The sequence below is a fragment of the Schistocerca piceifrons genome, chromosome 6, assembly GCF_021461385.2.
Source record: "Schistocerca piceifrons isolate TAMUIC-IGC-003096 chromosome 6, iqSchPice1.1, whole genome shotgun sequence".
Lineage (NCBI taxonomy): Eukaryota > Metazoa > Arthropoda > Insecta > Orthoptera > Acrididae > Schistocerca > Schistocerca piceifrons.
The window spans coordinates 301,712,289-301,730,457 of NC_060143.1; the positions used below are offsets into that span (position 1 = coordinate 301,712,289).

The window sequence follows — 18,169 nt, forward strand, 5'->3', positions numbered from 1 at the left end:
GTGGTCACGTGTATGTGAGTAGCATTTGCGTGAGTGTGTGTATGTATGTTGTCTAATTCGGATGAAGGCCTTTTTTCCTGAAAGCTTTCTTGTTTGACAGTCTTTTTGTTGTGCCTATCTGTGACTCAACATATCCGCTACATGGTAAGTATCGCTCTATCCTTTTCATAACATTGTATTTCTTCCTCAACATAGTCACCCTGGAAACGAACACGTTTCTCCCAACGAGAGACCAGCTTGTTGACTCAGTCACAGTAGATGTTTGGCTTTGTTGATGTAACCACAACCTCACCACTGCTTCCACCGCTTCATCACTATCAAAGTAAAGTCCTCGAAGATGCTCTTTAAATTTTTGAAACAGCTGAAAATCGGATGGAGCCAAATCTGCACTGTATGGTGGATGATTGATGTCGCGGTGCTCGTGTGTGGTCTGGAATTTTCTTACTGAAGTTGAGGGTGCCCCATGTGCGGACGAACTCTTCGAATTCGTGCTTTGAGCGTTCTGAGCTGTTTCTCACGAACCGACATACTCGTAGTTACGTCACACACCGCCATATTACAGGTTATAATCCGGAGGCCCCTAGCGGCCCCTGCACCTTGCGTCAACAAAGCGGGAAAGGTGACCGAATAATATGCATGACATGTAATACATTAGACGATATTAAGAAAAAGCATAAAAATTTCATAGGCATTACTTTCCAGCACGTCCTCGTATCTTGCTATAATTCATGTAGTAAGAGAGACTCCAATCTGGAATTGCAGCATACCTTCCTCTTTTCTGCAGTGGTTAGTACGTTTTGCCTTAGGTGGTAGACGGCAAACCGCACATATGATGGCATAAAAATAAATAAATAAATTTAAGCGTCATTCGCGACCTAGCCAACTCCGACTATTGTTGAACGTTGTGTTAACTGTCGAGGCTGATTTTTCTAGAGGCGACCGTACTATTTCTTACTTTAAAAAAGGAGAAGAAGGAGGCAAAGAGAGAACTTAATGCAACAATCAAAGGACATCGCCATTCGCGTTCCGCTGACACGAAATAGGTGGGAGTCAAGGTTGATCGAACCCTTGCCTGTAAGGAACACGGAGTGAGTGGCAAAAAGGAACAAGGCGCCAGAAAAAAGGGTACATTTCAAGGCTGCCTTTAGACGGAACAACATAATACGAAAGTTGATCAACAGGAAATTGAGAGCACAACACACAGTCCTTCGTACGTTTGCTCTAACTTCGCGTTTTTTCGCCGCATAAAAAGCGGCCGTAGTCTGGAGAAAAACTAGTCATGCAAAACAAGTGGATGTTGCCTTGAACGAGACAGGGCGTATCATTACAGAATCTCTTAGCCCTACCCCTGTAAATCAAGTCTATCAGCTTACGGGCATAACTCTCCCAGTAGTACGGAAAGGACGCCTGTGGAAGTTGAAAAACAAATGCAAGAGACAGAACCCAGACACGCTACGTTCGTGCATATTCCTCTGCCGCTAAGACACAAAGAGACAAGGAAGACTACTTTACAATCAGCCAAAGCAACTTCATTAACATCTAATAAAAGCCGAGTAGAAAGGTGGCGGAACTCGTACCCAGTAGGCATGTGGAACAACGAGAAGCAGGAGTTTTCTGGGAATTTCAAACTCCCTTAAACTACCTGGATAGTGCTGACTCACCTAATGAAGGTCGTAACCCGCAGTAAAGAAGAGTCGGAGAAAATGGGCTACATTAATACAGCTGAACGCCGTAATTGTGGAAACTACCAGTTCCACCCCAGTTGCTAATCTGTGGATAGCTGGATGAACTATGCAGCTTGGTCGACTTGATTACAGCAGATGACGAGGCTATTCAGGTTGCTATTTTCTGGACTTATTTTGGAATTTGAATGCCCGAAGACCTTGGTGAACACCACTGTCATTACCACCTGATGTGTCATAGTGTTATTTAATATGTGTGAAAGTAGACTCTCCCAGAGTGTGCTACTGACCAAAAGCCCGAGTTTTCAGCTGGGTGGCGGTGTTCAAATACCACGACGTTCCGTAAGCTGTCACATACTTATAATCTTCTGGCGAAGTGTCGAGATACTGCGGAAGCCGTAGAGGAGAGTTGCCTGTATTGCGTGGCCTACTAATTTGTACCACAGCTATAAAATTCCTACCTCTTGTACTGTCGGACGTTTAATTACGTCAGCGTGAACTACGTGCTTCTTGGAACCATATTATCAGCTGTGAGTTTTATGTCTTGAGGATCAGATCCTCTGAAGACAGCATTGATTTTATTGTAGTTTCTATCTAACTTCTTGTGCACATGGCGAAGAGAATTGCTATTATGAGGTAAGTGGCAACGTAATGTTTTATTTATTGGTGAATACGCATGGAATAACTTTAGTTTTCAGAGAGACATGAGTCTGTATTCGTTGTAGTTCGTTTGTAGGAAAGTAACAAAGAGAAAATGACGACGTTGACTAAAATGTATCGCTCTAAGTTTCCGATATTGTACCGTTACAAATTAAGAAACTTGCTTGTGTCATGAGCTTTAAAAATTATTTTAACACTGTCAGTACAACGTAATGTTTATAACAGTGTGCTGTATTTTCTAATACGTTCTTTCTGCAAAGTGATTAATTAAATAATTATTTTTTACTACACCATGGCAACAGAAGGTGTTATAGAGAGTGTACGACAGATGAAAAGCATTCAACTGTAACAGCATCTCTAAATGGGAATCATAGATTAAATGACTGTGTAAACATATAAAATGTGACTAAGGCAACGACTGAGAGGCATTCTGAAAATAGATACAAAAGTTCAAAAAGGGATTTAAAAAATTTTGGCCACAGTATAGTGTTTTCTAACGAAGCTGAAAACGAATTGGAAGAACATGTTCTTATATCTTAAGAGATGATGTTCGGTTTAATCATATCAGGCCTAAGAAAACTCATGTTCGAAACTACAGAACGAAACGGATTGCCCTCTAATATCAATGCAGAAGAACAAGTGGGAGACAAAAAGTAGGCTAAAGGTGTCCATCCAAGAAATATCACCGAATCCGAGGGAAATGATGGCAGCTTCAAGCAAAAATTCAAGGCACAACCAAACCGTCTGTGAACTGACGAGTAGCCGGCGCAAAAAAATAGAAGTCAAGCGAATCAAAGGAGAAGAAATCTAGAACTACAGTTTCACCTGTGAAAAGGAAGTGGTTTTGAGACTGCGGGTAAGTAACCTCAGAAACTCGTTCGTAAAAAGGAGGATTGGATTTAAAAGATCTGCTAGGGAGATCGCATGGAGAAAAAGGAAATGCAAATTGTGCATTAAATGGAAAGTGTGCAGGAGTAGGGAAAGGAGCGAAAAAGCTATAATTTATTGCTTGTCACTGGGATGCAGAACTAAAATGTGGGGCCGGCCGAAGTGGCCGTGCGGTTCTAGGCGCTGCAGTCTGGAACCGCGAGACCGCTACGGTCGCAGGTTCGAATCCTGCCTCGGGCATGGATGTGGGTGATGTCCTTAGGTTAGTTAGGTTTAACTAGTTCTAAGTTCTAGGGGACTAATGACCTCAGAAGTTGAGTCCCATAGTGCTCAGAGCCAACTAAAATGTGGAACATTCCCTTAAACTTAAGCTAGTACATATCTTGAAGCTAAGGGACATACTTTATAAGGGTGGTACCATTAACGCACCTACTGGTACAAGTTAGGAAATCAGATTCCTAGTTTGTACCACTTTCAGATGTTTAGAGAGTTAAGTGTAGTGTCTATTTTTCTCGGGATTTTCTTTAAATCAGACAAGCACAACATACTTCAGTTAAGGATGGTATTGTTTACATAATTCTGTAACATACTTTATACGTTATAATAAATAAAATCCGAAAGTGGTACAATTTAGGCAACTGTTCCCTAATATTTATACTAGCACTGTGCCTCCCTCCACCTGGCTACAGGTTGCTGGGCTCTCTCTGGCTGGCGATCGGGGAGAGGGTGAGGGTGAGGTTACAGTGGTGGGGGTAGTCGACGCGCCGTTCGCATCTCTGCTAGGGCATTCCGGATGCGCCATCTGCATCTCTGGGTCAGGGCATTCCGGATGCGTCTTGCGTGCTGGATTGCGCAGGGTGCGTATTGCTGCTAACGCGGGATGACATGACGTACGCAGTTGGTACCCTTCGCCACTATTAACGAGATTCCCGTGAATCCTTATTTCAGTAGATTCCTTTATAGTGCCGTCTCAATGGTCAGTTTTGCTCGGCATAGTCAAAGGTATGGTCTTCCTTGATGCTATAATCCGATATTGCTGATTTCTCTTTGTGTCCCAGTGATACATGACTGAAGTGTTCCTCACGCCGTATAGAAATATAACGCTGTGTTTGCCCAGTGTATTGGTGACCACATTCGCAGGTGTTGGTGTATATCCCACGTATGTTCAGTTTTAGTGGGTCTTTCGCTGAGCCAAACTACTTTTTATTCTTAGGCGGCGATAGGAACGCGGATTTTTAAGTAGTCTTGCAGTTCTGCCTGACAGCGGTCCCAAGCGTCGAAGGAAGAGCGAATCTCTCGTCATCTGCCACCTCTTCCCTATTTGCTGCGTTTTCCCATTTTTTTGCGGAACACCGCGAATTGGTCTTCCGTAAAATCAGTAAACCGTTCGAAATCCTCTACTCATTCAATCAAGTGAACATACTGGCACCGAAACGGAAGAGAGAAGGCCGAAATACTGAATACGGTCTTCCGAAATTGTATCAAAGTGGAAAATCCCAAAATAGTCCCTCCTTTCAATCATCATTCGATCGTTGAAATGGCAGATATTGAGATAACCGATCGTGGAATAGAAAAACAACTACATCAGGACTAGATGAGATACCTATATGTGTCTACCTATATGATTATGTGAAAGAATTTGCTCTCCTTGTAGCAGCAGTTTATCGAATATCGCTGGAGCAAGAAAGGGTATTTAGCGACTGAAAAAAAGGGCAGGTCGTTCCCGTTTTCAAGAAGGGTCGTAAGGCAGATGCCTACATCGTTGACGTCAGTATGTTGTAGAATTATGGTCAATACTTTACGCTCAAGAATTATGAACTTTTGGAGTACAAAAATCTTCTCCATACAAATCATCATGGATTCTATAGACAGAGATCTTGCGAAAGTCAGCTAGCCCTCTTCTCCATGAGAGCCATAGCGCCGCAGACAACGGCGTTCAAGTAGGCGCTGTGGTCTTGATATCAGGAAAGTATTTGACACCGTCGTGCACTGCCGATAGTCAAAAACGTATGAAATTACCGAGTATCAGACCAGTTTTACGTTTGAAGATAGAAATCAACATGTCGCTTTTAACGGAGCAAAATCGACAGATGTAAAGGTAATTTCCGGAGTACCCCAAGGAATTGTGATGCGACCGTTATTGTTTACACTCTATGTAAATTATCTACTAGAAAGCGTCGGAAGTCTTTAAAACTGTTCATACATAACGCAGTTGTCTATAACAAAGTAGCAACTCTAGAATACAGAAACGACTTTAAGAATGACCTGAAGAGGATACGTGAATGGTACAGCGACTGGCAGTTGACGCAGAACGTAAATAAATGTAACATATTGTACACAGGAAAATAAATCCATTACTGCACGGCTGCAGTATTGATGAGAAACTGCTGGAAACATTGTCTACCTCAAAATATATATATAGCGACCTTTAGTGGAATGACCACATAATACAATGTAACTAGGCTCTTTATGTTGGTGACGCCACGTAGCGCTCTGTACGAAAATCGCTGACTGCGCGCTGTCTGCAGTCTGTGGCTGGTTGGACTCATTATTGGAATATTCGCTAGCGTAGTGTTGGGCACTTGGGCGTGAACAGTCCGTAGTGTTGGGCACTTGGGCGTGAACAGTCCGTAGCGTTTTGCACTCGTAGGTGAGCCGCCAGCAGTGGTGGATGTGGGGAGAGAGATGCCCGAGTTATGAGTCTGGAACCGCGCGGCCGCTACGGTCGCAGGTTCGAATCCTGCCTCGGGCATGGATGTGTGTAATGTCCTTAGGTTAGTTTGGTTTAACTAGTTCTAAGTTCTAGGGGACTGATGACCACAGCAGTTGAGTCCCATAGTGCTCAGAGCCATTTGAACCATTTTTTTAACACTATTAACGTAAATACATTGTTCTCTATCAAAATCTTTCATTTGCTAACTATATGCCTGTCAGTAGTTAGTGCCTGCAGTAGTTAGAATCTTTTATTTAACTGGCAGTATTGGCGCTAGCTGTATTGCAGTAGTTCGAGTAACGAAGATTTTTGTGAGGTAAGTGGTTCATGAAGGGTATAGGATATTGTGAGTCAGGCTATTCTTTTGTGGGGATTATTGAAAGTCAGATTGCGTTGCGCTAAAATATTGTGTGCGAGTTTAGAAATAATCAGAATAAGTAAAGAGAAAATAGTCTGAGTACGTTCAGTTTTACTCAGCTGTTTCGTTATCAAATAACGTAGAAGTTTACCAGCACATTCTTTCTTTACATTCAAAGTGAAAGTTTCAACAAATGATAGGAAAAAGCAGATGTCAATCTGAGATTCATAAGACGAACCTTAAGGACATTAAGTCATCCACGAAGGAAGTGGCTTCCAAGGTGCTTGTTCGACTGGTTCTTCTTATTCATCAATCTGGGACCCTTACCTGATAGGACTGATAGGAGAGATAGACAAGATCCAACGAAGAGTGGAGCGTTTCGTGAAAAGATCGTTTAGCCTGCGCGAGAGCATTACAGAGATGCTCAAGAAACTCCAGTGGCAGACATTACAAGAGAGGCGTTGTGCATCACGGAGAGGTTTCGCTATTGAAATTTCGAGTGAGAATTTTCCGGGAACATGCGGTCAACATATTACTTCCTCGCACATATGTCTCGCGAACAGAAAACAAGAAAACTTGAGAAATTAGAACTAGTGTAGAGGCTTACCGGCAATGGTCTTCCCACGCACCATTCGGGAGTGGAAAAGGGGAGGGTGGGGGAGGGGGACCAGGTAGTGGTACCAAAAGTAGCCTCCGCCACACAATCAGGTGAATTTCGGAATATGATTAGACTGCAATTTTACTTAATAATTTTATTTTTCCTGATGTGTAATGTCTTGGACAGGAATAAATAAGCAAATAAAAAGTTGTTTAATTAACTACATATTCATTTCCAACCCTTAGTTCCTTATAGCATGGTACTCAATTTTTTAATCCTCCACCACCTGTATAGACCTTATCCCCCGTATTTGTTCACCGCACGGAACCATGCGGTGTGTCGTGCAGAGCGCATAGTGCACCATTCTCATTTCCTGCTCTTCACATTCCACTCACGGAAAGCGTGCTGGAGGAACGACTGCCAGTGCGGCTCCGTATGAGTCCCTAATTATACCGTCATGGTCATTAAGTGAGACGTATGCATGCGGAAGTACTGCAGGCTGTTTCTTGTCTCATCTCGGTACGCTCGCCCTCAGAATTCTAATAGAAAGCCTTCCCGCGTTGCACAAAGTATTTCTTGCAGTGTATCCCACTGGAAACTGCTAGGCATTTCTATGGCGCTAGCTCAGTAAACCACACCGTCGGGGAAAGAGTGCAGTACCCTCTAGGACAAAGTCATTTTATTCACAAGTGATGTGACAGATACCTCATCACTGTATGAGTATATGAGATGAAACACACATGTTGCAGCAAAGGGTGTCAAAACCGTCACATCAGCACACAGTGTACCCCCCCTAGGACGACAAAGCAAGCTGAATTTTCACATACAAATGAGATGAAAGTGCCGAATACCATCCTGCGATAGACTGTGCCAAGCATCTTGCACCTTTTGTTGAATTCGGCAATGGTAATAGCAGGCTCTGGAGATCGAGTAAGTTCCCGTTTCATTATGCCCAATACATGTTCAGTCGGCGAAAGATGTGGTGACCTCACTGGCCAGGGCAGTTACTTTACAACAAGAAGAGCACCTCGGGCCATAGCAACCTATGTGGACGTGCACTGTCTTGCTGAAATAGTACATTACCTTGCTCTCGAAGAAATGGCTGTAGCAACCTATTTAATGTAGCGAGCACTGGTTACTTTACTCTGTACAGGGCTGACACACGGCAGACGGACGGTTTTTAACGAAATAATACTCAGCCAACTTTAAAATTAATGCATGTTTATTTATACAAAATCAAAGCTAAATATTTGCCATTTTAGTTAACAAAGTTATTTGTGAAAAATAATGTCGTCAAGGTGATGTCCATCATTTCGAATGCAGGACTCAAGTCTCTTCTCAAAATCCTCCATCACACAGACTAAAATCTCTGCAGGGATGGCAGCGATTTCTTGAATGATTGCATAGTTCAACTCGTCCAAATTTCATTGTTTGTGGTTATAGACACAATTCTTAAGGTACCCCCACAGATAAAAGTCACATACTGACAAGTCGGGAGATCTGGGAGGCCAAGGAACATTGCCAAAACGTGAGATAATCCGGCCAGGAAACATGCGTCTAAGAACTGTCATTGAAGTGTTTGCGGTGTGCAATGTTGCTCCATCCTGATGGAACAAAACACGTTTTAAAGGGATTCGTCGTCTTCTTAGTTCTGGTTTCAAGAATGTTTCAAGTATACTAATGTAACGAACCGAATTAGCAGTAACTGTGGCCCCGTTCTCTTCAAAAAAATAAGGTCCAATAATGCCAACAGAGCCAACAGCACACCAGACTGTTACTCTGGAGCCCAATAACGTAGGTTTTGCTTATCCACGGTCCCGTTTAAATGAAAATCAATAAAATTTCAGTTTCATTCGATCCCAAAATCACTTGCATTCTGTAAGCGAAGTCTTCTCGTACAGCAAAATCAGTTTCCTTAAGTTGTTGGACAATGAGATGGATGGAATTTTAATTCTTTATGCAAAATTCGTCTAAACGATTCACGATTGATTCGTAACTCACTAGCATGACGTCTAGCTGACCGTCCTAGGCTTCTGACTGCCGCTTGCCTTACCCTTTCAACATTTTATGGTGTCGTTACTCTGCGTCTCGGGACAGGATGCTTTTTATCCAGTATGTTTCCAGTTGATCTGAAGCTATCCACCCAGCTGAGGATTGTATTACGGCTCGGAACAGCTCCATGTCGACCGACATTAAACAGCGCACGAAACAATCGCTGCGTAGCAATAATAGACTCCCCACTTTTCACGAAACTGTCATAGACAAATACTCGACGTCGCAAGTCCCACTGCTCCATAGTGACTGAGTAAATGAAATGGCGTCTTTTGTGGATCAGAACTATCCCCACCACGACCACCTCCCACACCGCGCCCACAGTACTACGCAGTTCAAAACCGTCCGTCTCCCGTGTGTCACCCTGTAGAAACACAAAATGTGGCCGGGAGTTGTAACTGACGGCTCCCCACACCATGAAGCCTGAGATGGGACCTGTGTGTCGTGAGTGAATGCTCTCCGGAACAGGCAGGTCACCAGCGACAATGAAGTGACATTCCACCCTCCAGTCGACTCTTTCGCGACACCAGAGTGGCCATGCTCGGTGGTGTCGTGGCGTCAGTGCCAGCCTGGCCAGACGCAGACGTGATCTCAGTCCTGCTGCAAGCAGACAGTGCTAATTGTCGCTGGTGACAAAGCAGGTGAACATGTGCCCGGATTTCGTCCCTGGGTGATATTCAGTAGGTCACAGCTGCTCGCATAGGGCCGGGTCCGCACACTTGGACCACCGTTGGCTCCAAGAGTGTTGTTCCCATGTGTGGATCGATGAAACAGCATTAGAACCGACAATGGCCACAATGCTGGTACGGCTCCGTTGCTTGTCGGTACTTTGTTCAAACATCAAAGGGCGTTGAGGCGAATAGCGACAAGTCGACCACACATTGGCGCCAATGTTGTCTGTTTTGCCTGCAATTTCGAAACCCGAGTTTGTTTGTCGCTTGCAGGTTGAATTTTTAAAAACACTGTGTGTCTCAGGGACATGCAAGTTCTTGACGTCTTGGAATTTTGCCAGCAAGAAATATATTTGTGAAATTCTACTATGAGGAAACGCAGAAATTGCAGTGTCGCACGGGATGCATGGCAACCAGGTCTACATAATGTGCGGATCTTTTTTCGGAATTGTACCTGTTAACGTATAAACACACGCACGTATCTCAGAAAATACTGTTTATTGGTGTGTACATGTTGTGTAACTGCGCTGTGTTTCGTGTACGTTGTTTATTTATTTACTTGTGCAATAAAGCTTGTTTCAACCTTATGACACTCCGACGGAGAATCTTGACAACGGCTTGCTTTATACTTTTACATTTCCGAAACATCAGGAGGGTAAGGTCCTAAGTTTTTGTTGTGACTGAGAACTTAGTTGCCGTACGGAGGGAAAGGTGAATTACGACTTTTTTCTGTGAGTGTTATAAAGTAACTGATTCGGTGTTTGAAAAGTTGCAATAGGCATTACTCCAATACGTTTTGGTTGGTTACGGGAAATTTAAATTAAGTGTTTCTTTACATTAAAAAATATGGATTACAGACAGAAAGGCCTGAACTTCTTGCGTACAGATAGTTAATTATTTTCAATTATAATAGGAGTCCTCTGTATGCAAAGTAAAAAAGTGCAAACTATTTCATGAAACTCAATGTTGGTGTCCTTTTGTATACGGGTAGTCATTTTGCAAAATTTGGATCTGTGTAATGAACAGCTGATAAACCAATTCAGCAGGAACTTAGTTTAGCTACGCAGTGTCTTAAGTATCAGTTGACTAAACTTACGATCACAACTACATTGTATACTCGACTTGCTGGGTGGATTAGGTCGTAATGTATTCCAGACCATGGCTTCTTATTCTGTACGTCACACAAAAGATCGTCTGAGACTGGATACTTCATTGTATGTGTTACAGTCATAGCATGTTTTGTTTTGCACAAAACATAATTATTCACGTTCAAAACCGCGAATACGCTGTCCGTGATCTGTCCGTCAGACATGATTCCGTTGGCTGTATACGAGTTCAATTGACTGTTTAGGTGCTGTCCCGTAACTACTCGTCAGTGCTGGCGCCAATGTAGGCACCAATGGGTGGAATAAGGGTAATGCGGTCCTGATGTGCGCCTGTATTACAAGGACGTCCAGGTCGTCGTCAACTGGTGTGGGAACGTTCCGTAGACCACTGCTAAAAGCAGCGACACAACAGCTTCGCAATGGCCCACAATGCGACCCCGTTCAAGTGGCTGAAGCTCTTCAACAGGAGTACGTTCTCGTTGGAGAGGAGTGGCTGTATCCTAGAATGAATGTTGCAAACAGGAGGGGTGTGGCTGTACTCTAGAACGAATGTTGCAAACACATTTTACTTCTCAACTCGGCACAGTTACTGCCTGCAGAGGCAAAACAGAGGGTCCAAAGACAGGACTTCTGAACGCCATCTGATCACCGATGACCGTGACAAATGAATCACAAACACAACAACCCATCAGTATGCATATACCACATTCAGGTGCCACTGGGCGCAATCCTTGACCGTGTCCCATTTTGTTCCGACAGAGTAAAAGTTTCAGCTGCTGAGAATTCTTCCGGGTTGTATGGCCGTGATCCATGGAACTCTTCAGACCATGACGTTTCGTCCAAGGCTACGTTGGACATCTTCGAAGGTGCTCCTGTTTGTGCTGAGTCTTGCCGACTGTAAAAATTCACCTTTATGCAAGACATTTTTGGTTAGTGTGATTGACAATAGGCGTCTTCCAGGTACAGTTAGCTCGCTCGTTCGTTCATTACCCTGCGTACATCGAGTGGACATGGCGATAGCAGCAACAATTGGTGTCTAGGGCACTCCGCTTCAGAAGGTGCAATTCAGTTACAAGGATGCGGTGTGATTTTCGTCAAGGGCACTGCCTCAACAATTGATCGTCCGTAAGGGATGTACTGGTCTTGACATTGCATCACTGGCTTTAAGGTCACCTGATCTCACCATATGTTTCATTTTTCTGCGGGAGCTTGTGAAACACTGCGTCCATGTACCCACCTTCCCAACAACTTCTAGTGAACTGCCACGCTCTGTAGCTACAGCAGCAAATTGAATAATAACGGACACGCTAACAAAAGTAGGGGAAGAGAGTGACTATCGTCTGGATAATTGTCATGCGTCTTGTAGAGGTACATAGAATATTTGTGAAAATTAAATGAAAAGTTGGATCCTAAACGAAATAATAAAAAGTACCTGAATGTTGTATACCCATGTACGTAAAAGATATACCCTTTTAAAAACAGAATGGTTCTTCTGAAAACAAAAACTTTTTAGTCCTATACATTAACATTCACCCTAAGTTTCTGCACGGTCTAGTCATATTAATGTGACCAACGTCTGTATTCGACGTTAACATGCAGGAACTAGTCACAGGCGGCAGGTGGCGGTACTAGCAATGTGTCAATGGAGGGAGGGGAGGGGGGGAGGGGAGGGGAGGGAAGAGGAAAACAGTGGAGTCGTTGCGGAATGCGAAACAGAGTGATTTATGTGACGTCCAAAAGGACATGAACACTAGCTTTCGGGCTAAGGGTGGAAGCATTTCCGAAACGGCTAAGTTTGTAAACTATACCGCGCATGACAAAATGGCGCTATCCAAAACCGGCGCCCAGGCAAGAGTGGTGCACCACAGGCGATACGTGACAGGATGACCGATGGGTGGGGGGGGGGGGGGGGGAATGTGTATGGCCGAGTAGACGTGCAACTGTTGAGCAACTGGCCTCCCAGATGAACTTAGCAGCCACAACAGCGTCTCCTCAACGATCATTCGGCTTACGTTGCTACAAAGACTGCAATTTGCAAGCCAAAACCGCACCTGGACGCCCGCTCAGTGGCGGCGGGTGGTCATTTCAGATGAATTACGTTTTATGCTACATCGGTGGAAAATGGCTGAAAGCAGACATCCCCGCAGCGTATACGTGTCAGACAGGAGCTGCTCAAATGGAGGACATGGAGGACGACATTTTTATGCTGGAGCCAAGGTAGCCCCTGAGGGCCGGCATCCCATATTACACCACAGAGGATGAGGTTGTCTATGTCCAAGGCGTACCAAAAGCACCATGGTAAACACCGGCTATTTACATACAATGGAGACAGACATTCCGAGCACTACTTCCTGCAGGGGGAACTCGAGCCACGGCCTGCAGGAAGTATCACTACGCCAAAACCTGACTGGCTGAAGACAGCTATTTAGGGGCTAGAACCAGCCCCAAAGTTCTCACCTGGATCCCTCATCTCCGATCCATCCAATCCAAATCCCACAACCGCCTCCGCCTCCTCAAACTCCTCTCTGGCCGGACATGGGGGTTGCACCCCTCTACCATCCTCCACACCTACAAATCCTTAATCCGTCCCATCCTCTGTTATGCCAGTCCTGCCTGGATATCTGCCCCCCCCAAATTCTATCAGTCCCTCCAGATCCTTGAGCGTCATGCACTCCGCCTCGCCTTCCGTATCCGCCTCCCGTCCCCCACGCGGATCCTCTATGATCTCATTCCTTTCCCCCATCTGCTCCTATTCCTCGAACATATCCGCATCCTCTACACCTCCCGCCGTCTTGAACCCCCTCACCCCCTGGTTGCTCCTCTCCTCTCCCATCCCCGCCCCCTGCCACGTCTTCACCGTTGTGTCCCCCCTACCCTCCATCTCTACACCCTCCATCTCCTTTCCTGAGGTGGCTTCCATCAACTCCCCCTCCCGGATGATGCCCTCTCTCCCTCCATTTATCCTTCCTATCAACTCTGATCCTCCATCCCCCTCCTTTCCTCTGTCCTTTCCCTGGGCTCCCTCTCCCCCCCCCCCCACTTCTGTCCTGTTCTTCCCCCCACTAAACCTCTCCCTACCTCCCTTCTCCCCCTCTAGTCCTTTTGTATTCCCCTCCTCTGCCTACCCCACTCCCTGTCGCGTCTGCCCCCCACCCCTCTTATGGGTCCTCATCCTCCTTCAGCTCCTTTCCCGGCTCCCTCCTTCGCTTTTACTCTCCTTTCCCCCCTTTTTCGTTTTCCCATCTTCTGTCCAGTTTCCCCCCACCTGCTCTCGACTGTGGTGTCACATTTGCCAACTGTTTAGTGCAGTGTTCCAGTGACTATTCAGTGTTGTTTGTCTTTCTCGTGTTGCGAACAGACACCATGCTGTCGCTCGGTGTGAATTTTATTTCCTTTGCGAACAGAATCCAGACTGTCGCCGTGTTTTTTAATTGTCTATTGTTTTCCCTGTCTACTTCGTATGTATTTTTATTAGCGTCATCATCCCTGTGTTGTTGTTTTAAGTTCCACGATTTCTTTTCGCCTTGTTACTCTCTAAGTCTCCGATTTTATCGCCTGGTGTTTTTCTTATTTGTTCTCTTGCTCTTTGTCACAAAATCTGTCGGCTGAAGAGCGGCGTACTAAGCTGCTGCCAGCCCGCCCCCTTCGGGGGGAATTGAAATTCAATAAATGAAAAAAAAAAAAAAGGACCCCAAAGTTCAGTTCACTCCGGAGGCCTACCTCGTGGACTTCGACTGCTAAGATTACGTCTTCGTCTCTAAACTGGACTTTTACTAGTGTGTATGTGTTACCACGAACCTTTGTGGAAAATAAGAAGTGAACTTTTGTTTGCCTCGATTTGAAGACTTTTACTGGCATCGTTATAGTTACCTTTCTTTTGTTGTTCAGTCATCAACCTTGTAAACTTACATAAATAAAAGCTATGTTTGTGAAAATTAGTGAATTGTCAGTCTCAACAGACACTATCTCCCATGAGCCGAGTTAATGGTTGCGTGTGATGGATGACACAGCCATGTACTGCACAGCTCAAGTGGTCTGGATACTTGAAGAGGATGTAGGACAACAGCCTGCCGAAACGATACTTGGATAGATATGTGCTTGGGCGAAAGACCTATAGGACGACCCAGAAAAGGATCTGAAGACTAGAGTACAAAACTGGGAAACAATATCAATACAAGAAGTATATTGAGATAGAGCAAAATGGAGGCACACTATTTATAAATACTCTACCCGCTGTAAGGATGAGGAGATGATGATGACGTGCTTTAGTCAAGAGCGCCAAGCAAGGAAATATTAGTTTCTGGATTTTTGTAGGTATGTTATAGTTCATGTCGCCAACTGAAATTTATCATGCGGATTTTAATGGAGGTTAATTACGAATAGCAAAAAAATTTACGCCCGGTTTCATCACAAGTACGACCATTCCTCCCCCTTTTAACAGCTAAGTCATGCCTCGCCTGCGAGCTTACCGCGTCTACCGATCCGGCAGTTACATGTTTACGAGACGGAGTGGGACGCATTTGCATGAGCGCAGCGCAGCTCGGCTCGGAGGGGTGCTTGCGTTTCGACCAGCATCCTAGCCGCATGCAACCACCTCCGACACTACCGCTGGCGCGCCCTGTCCACCCCCGGGCGCGGCGGTACATGGGTTTGCGTTAAGGCGGCGGCGGCGCTGTTTACTGTACGGCTGTCAGGGATTTACTGGCAGCAGTAAAGCTGTCGAGGCGCGCTGTCTGGTCTGGTAGAAAGGCCGGCTCACTATAAGCTGCTGCTTCGCAGCGCCAGGTCCACCGCCGAACTCCTAACAGACGCATTCGACCTGCAGTTCATTAAGTACAGTACTTCGACTCTAACATTATACAGAAAATGTGTCCCGTATATCTGCAACTGCATCCGTACTCTGCAAATCAACGTGAAGTACATCTTCATTTACGTCACTACTCTCCAATTCGCACTCAACTGCCTGGCAGAGATTCGAATAACGTACGGACTATTCCACTCTGTAACAGCATGTGGAAAAACTCAGCACTTCCATCTTTAATTTTCAGTTTGATACGGTCTGCAGTTGCGACGAACTTTTTGAATGCCTTCAGCTTCCACTCTCTTTATTTCATGTACAACTGTACAAAATCGGAATTAGCCCATTTTCAAGTATTTTATGGGTGATTATTTAGTAGTGTAAAATGCCGTATACGTCCTTCCTCCTATGATTGGATGTTGTGAATATTAAATAAATTAGAGAAGTTTTTCGCTATTTTAGTAGCATGTTACTTTCGAGTACATCTACATCTACATTTATACTCCGCAAGCAACCCAACGGTGTGTGGCGGAGGGCACTTTACGTGCCACTGTCATTACCTCCCTTTCCTGTTCCAGTCGCGTATGGTTCGCGGGAAGAACGACTGTCTGAAAGCCTCCGTGCGCGCTCTAGCCTCTCAAATTTTACATTCGTGATCTCCTCGGGAGATATAAGTAGGGGGAAGCAATATATTCGATACCTCATCCAGAAACGCACCCTCTCGAAACCTGGCGAGCAAGCTACACCGCGATGCAGAGCGCCTCTCTTGCAGTGTCTGCCACTTGAGTTTGCTAAACATCTCCGTAACGCTATCACGCTTACCAAATAACCCTGTGACGAAACGCGCCGCTCTTCTTTGGATCTTCTCTATCTCCTCCGTCAACCCGACCTGGTACGGATCCCACACTGATGAGCAATACTCAAGTATAGGTCGAACGAGTGTTTTGTAAGCCACCTCCTTTGTTGATGGACTGCATTTTCTAAGGACTCTCCCAATGAATCTCAACCTGGTACCCGCCTTACCAACAATTAATTTTATATGATCATTCCACTTCAAATCGTTCCGCACGCATACCCCCAGATATTTTACAGAAGTAACTGCTACCAGTGTTTGTTCCGCTATCATATAATCATACAATAAAGGATCCTTCTTTCTACGTATTCGCAATACATTACATTTGTCTATGTTAAGGGTCAGTTGCCGCTCCCTGCACCAAGTGCCTATCCGCTGCAGGTCTTCCTGCATTTCGCTGCAGTTTTCTAACGCTGCAACTTCTCTGTATACTACAGCATCATCCACGAAAAGCCGCGTGGAACTTCCGACAATATCTACTAGGTCATTTATATATATTGTGAAAAGCAGTGGTACCATAACACTCCCCTATGACACGCCAGAGGTTACTTTAATGTTTGTAGACGTCTCTCCATTGAGAACAACATGCTCTGTTCTGTTTGCTAAAAACTCTTCAATCCAGCCACACAGCTGGTCTGATATTCCATAGGCTCTTACTTTGTTTATCAGGCGACAGTGATGAACTGTATCGAACGCCTTCCGAAAGTCAAGGAAAATGGCATCTACCTGGGAGCCTGTATCTAATATTTTCTGGGCCTCATGAACAAATAAATCGAGTTGGGTCCCACACGATCGCTGTTTCCGGAATCCATGTTGATTCCTACAGAGTAGGTTCTGGGTTTCCAGAAACGACATGATACGCGAGCAAAAAACATGTTCTAAAATTGTACAACAGATCGACGCCAGAGATATAGGTCTACAGTTTTGCGCACCTGCTCGACGACCCTTCTTGAAGACTGGGACTACCTGTGCACTTTTTCAATTATTTGGAACCTTCTGTTCCTCTAGAGACTTGCGGTACACGGCTGTTAGAAGGGGGGCAAGTTCTTAGGCGTACTCTGTGTAGAATCGAATTGGTATCCCATCAGGTCCAGTGACTTTCCTCTGTTTAGTAATTCCAGTTTCTTTTCTATTCCTTGGACACTTATATAGATGTCAGCAATTTTTTCGTTCGGGCGAGGATTTAGAGAAGGAACTGCAGTGCGGTCTTCCTCTGTGAAACAGCTTTGGAAAAAGGTGTTTAGTATTTCAGCTTGTTGCAAAGAGCTTTGCCACCTCTCTAACTTATTTTATGAGCACAACATGCAGTCATAGGAGGAAGGACATACATGGCATAATATACTACAAAAGAACTGTCCATAAATTACTTGAAAATGACCTAAGGCCGAAATCGTACAAACGTACATGAAATAAAGTGAACCGCAGCTGAAGGCATCACGAAATCATGAAGAAAAACTTACGTTTTTCTTTTCTGCGCAAGGAGTGTCATGAAGCGAAATTCATTTCAGATTCCCTGTTGTATATGGCGAACATAGTACGTCACGTGCACCTGTGTCCACGTAGAATAAACTATTTGGAGCAGGTTGGGTGTCATTGAAAGGCAGGAGTCAGCCAGGACCGGCTTATCGTGTCATTGTACCCTCTGCTGCCGTCACGAATGAGCCACGGCGGACGATGCAAGACATTCGGTGCAAACTGGCATGAGTTACGGTAGCGCTTACGGCATCATGGCAGAACATCTGAAGCTCGGGGAAGTCTGTGAGTAATGGACGCCCCACATCCGGGCGGAG

At 44.9% G+C, this 18,169-nt stretch overlaps 1 protein-coding gene across 1 annotated transcript in view; it reads right to left on the reverse strand.

The window, feature by feature from the left end:
- The window catches only part of LOC124803287 (kinesin-like protein KIF26A), a 483,829-nt gene that overhangs the window by 167,746 nt on the left and 297,914 nt on the right, over positions 1-18,169 (reverse strand). The window lies entirely within an intron of this gene.